The 4,114-nt window shown below is 38.5% G+C and overlaps 1 non-coding gene across 1 annotated transcript; it reads left to right on the forward strand.

Moving 5' to 3' along the window:
• The first annotated feature begins 2,225 nt into the window (after positions 1 to 2,225).
• Positions 2,226 to 2,331, forward strand: LOC128289783 (small nucleolar RNA R71). Its single transcript, XR_008279427.1, has one exon. It is a non-coding gene; the product is annotated as a small nucleolar RNA R71 (small nucleolar RNA).
• The last annotated feature ends 1,783 nt before the right edge of the window (positions 2,332 to 4,114 follow it).

Here is a 4,114-nt window from a genome sequence, read left to right on the forward strand (position 1 = left end):
AAGGTAAAATTTTGCCCTATTTTCACACAGCCATAACGCACGACCGTGTCTCCTCTCGTGGTGTGGGCACGGCTTAAGGCATGCCTGTGTGCCTTGCCTCGGGTATTAGAAAACCTATGTTTCAATGACTCAATTAGTGATTAGATGTTAAAACTAAAATTTTTAAAGAAGTTATCATCGTTAGTGCTCGGGTTGCCTCCCGAGAAACGCTTATTTATAGTCTAAGCTCGACTTACCTTTCTGGTGCATGGTCATGGTGGTGCGAGGAGTTTACACTCCTCATCCCTACTATCAATTTTATCAACATAAGGTTTAAGGCTAGTACTGTTTACCTTAAAAGTGCCAAACTTGGGATGAATTACCTCGATTGTACCATATGGGAAAATACTGAGTACCATAAGAGGGATTGCTCTATTAGGTTCAGAAGTGGCAATGCGAGGGTCTGTTGCATCTGGTAGTTCTTTGTCTCCAACCTTAAGTTGATTTGGTGCGACATTGAGATCGTCATGGTGTGGTTTTGGTTTATCGTGTGTCCTCGGTTTATATGCCCGCCATTCATCTAGTTCCTCGATTTGTAGCCTTCATTCTTCATAGAGAGGTCCTTTGTTGTTGCTTGAACATGGCTCATGTAGGTTCTTTGAACTTATTTCCTGCAAAGTAGGTTTCACCACATGGTCAGTTTTAGTAGAATGATCTACACAACCACCATTAGGTTTTGATGTGTTACTCGTATTACGAGCTTGAAGGGTGATTGTTTCATCTCCCACACGAAGTGTGAGTTCACCTGTGCCAACATCAATTATTGTTTTAGCGGTTGCTAAAATGGGCCTCCCTAAAATTAAAGGAACATTACTATCCTCCTTTATGTCTAGAACAACGAAATCAACTAGGAATATAAATTTGTCAATTTTAGCGAGTACATCTTCAATAATCCCCCTAGGAAATCTGATTGTTTTATCGGCTAATTGAATACTCATCCTAGTTTGTTTGGGTTTCCCAAGACCTAGTTGCTTAAACATTTTGTAAGGCATAACATTGATACTAGCCCCTAAATCAGCCAAAGCATTATTAACATCCAGGATCCAATTAAACAGGGAATCGTAAAACTCCCTGGATTTTTTAATTTGTTGGTTAGCTTATTCTGTAGTATGGCTGAGCAAACTGCATTTAACTCCACATGTGACGCCTCATCCAACTTCCGCTTATTTGTTAAAAGCTCCTTTAAGAATTGGACTGCGTTTGGCATCTACGAAAGAGCTTCAATAAACGGTAAGTTAATATGTAACTTCTTTAATAATTTAAGGAATTTACTGAATTGTTTGTCTGTGCGGTCTTTCCTTATCGCGTTAGGGTATGGCACACGAGGTTTGTACTCTTTACTTACCGGTTTCTGGTCATTGTGGTCCACTTCACCTTTACCTTTACTTACCATAGTTTCTTGCCTCGGTTCTGGTTCAGGTGCAACTAACCTTTCCTCATCTTGAATGGTAATTGCATTGAGTTGCTCCCTTGGGTTAGATTCAGTGTTACTCAGCAGGCTACCTTTGGTCGTTTAGATATCAATTTAGCGAGCTGACCTATCTGAGTTTTGAGCCTTTGGATCGATGCTTGTTGATTCTTAAGTGCTGTCTCGGTATTCTGAAAATGAGTTTCTGACACTGAGATGAATTTTGATATCATCTCCACGAGGTTCAGCTTTTTCTCTTGTTGGTAGGGTGGTTTTTGGAAGCCTGGAGGTGGTGGTGTTCTCTAATTTCCTTGGCCTCCCCATGAAAAATTTGGGTGGTTCCTCCAACCTGCATTGTAAGTGTTACTATAAGAATTATTTTGAGATCAAGGATTATTACCCATGTAATTAACTGCTCATTCTTTCTGTTGTGGCCATAGGGTGGGTATTCTGAATTACTTGATCCACCTCCACTTGCTTCGCACTGCATTACTGGGTGAACCTGTGAAGAACTAAGAAAATTGTCAATTTTTCTATTCAAAAGTTCTACCTGATTAGAGAGCATGGTGACCGAATCGACGTTAAAATTGCCGGCTATTTTCATTGGCTTTGTCCTCATGACTTGCCACTGATAATTATTCAGTGACATCTCTTCTATAAATTCATAAGTATCCTCTGGTGTCTTATTATTGATAGTTCCACCAGCGGCTGCGTCGATCATCTGTCGAGTTGAAGGATTCAGCCATTTTGAAATGTTTGAACCCGTAGCCAGAGTGGTAACCCATGGTGAGGGCACCTTTTCAACAAATCCTTGTATCTCTCCCATGCATCGTAGAGTGTTTTTAAATCCATCTGCACAAAAGAGGAGATATCATTATGTAACTTGGCTGTTTTGGCCGGCGAAAAATATTTTAATAAAAACTTTTTGTTCATTTTTTTCCAAGTAGTGATTGACTGTCGTGGTAACGAGTTCAACCATTGTTTAGCCTTATTCCTCAACGAAAAGGGAAACAACCGAAGGCGAATGGCATCATTAGAAATGCCATTGATTTTAAAAGTGTCGTAAAACTTTAAGAAATTTTCCAAGTGAGTGTTGGGATCCTAGTCCTGCAAACCATCAAACTGAACAAATTGTTGGATCATTTGAATGGTGTTAGGTTTCAGTTCAAAATTATTTGCAGCAATAGGAGGCCTAACTATGCTCGATTCGGTTCCTGTTAAAGAAGGTTTAGCATAATAATACATAGTACCTGGAGCAGGATTCTGATTAGCAGCAATTGCAGGAGGTAGCAGATTTTCTTGGGTTTTAGCCATCTCCTCAGTTGTGGTTGAAGTATCGTCCTCTTGCTCTTCCTCTGTATATCGTAAACTTCGCCTTATTTCTCTTTGGTCTCTATGAACTATGCGATCAATCTCACTATCAAATAGTAATGGTCCCGACAGGTTTCTTCTAGTTATACACTATAAAAACCTGCCAGGAACGAATAAAAGGAAAATTAGAAGAGAAAATAAAAATTTAAATTGCAAATAAAGTAGAATGGCTAAAGTAATTAAAAACGAGTGGTCCTAATATCCTAATTCTGCAGCAATGGTGCCAAAAACTTGGTACGTGACATTCGCGATAGGTTTTAAAAATTTATAATTAATTGTTCTTGAAACTAATTATTATCAAGATGAAGGCAAGTGTACCTATCAAACAGTAGTATAGCTTTAACAAGACCGATTTATCGAACCCAAAGGAACCAAGAGTACTAGTAATTACTTTCTTTTTATTATCTAGCCTAAAAAGTAAGGGATTTGTTTATCTAAACTAATTAACTAAACTAATGGTGCACAGAGAGAAAATGGGGAAAAGCTTTTGGGAGAACTCGATTGGTTAAGACAATACCCAAGGAAAAATCCACCTAGACTTCACTTGTTATTTGACTCTGAATCAGACAATTTATTCATTTGACTTGATCTGTAGAAATCCCTAAGCGATATTATTATCTCTCTCGAGACTAATAACGTCTAACCCTAGGTTGATTAATTGAAATCTCTTTCTAATTAATGCCCTAGTGTTACATTAACTCGATCTATGGATCCCCTTATTAGGTTTCACCCTAATCCGGCAAAATCTTATCACCCTATCTCTAGGCGTACAATCAACTTCGCTTAATTATGACAAATTTATTCTTAGATAGGGTCTATTCCTCCTCTGAATAAGAGCATTAACTTGAATCAATATCCTGGAATATTAAAACAAGAATTATGAACACATAACTAAGAACAAGTCAAATATTTATCATACAATTCAGATAATAATAACAAGAACTATCTTAGGTTTCATTCCCCTTAGGTATTTAGGGGGTTTAGTTCATAACTAAGAAAGAAAACATCTCAAAAGAATAAAGATAACAAAACATAAAGAAAACCCAAAACCCTTGAATGGAAATTGAAGGGAGATATTCAGTCTTGATGATGAGTCCGGCTTCTGAGATGGATCAATCGGCTTCCCTTGAACAATTCCTTGCCTCTTACTCCGCGTGTCTCCTCTAAGTGCCTCCTCCGGTGTTTAAATAGGCTTTAGAATGCCTAAGAGCCCTCAAAAGTGGCCTTTTCCAAATAGGACTATACTTGGGCTCGGCAAGGACACGCCCGTGTACAATTACTCCAGCCCATGGTCAA

The sequence above is a fragment of the Gossypium arboreum genome, chromosome 2 (assembly GCF_025698485.1).
Source record: "Gossypium arboreum isolate Shixiya-1 chromosome 2, ASM2569848v2, whole genome shotgun sequence".
Classification (NCBI taxonomy): Eukaryota; Viridiplantae; Streptophyta; class Magnoliopsida; order Malvales; family Malvaceae; genus Gossypium; species Gossypium arboreum.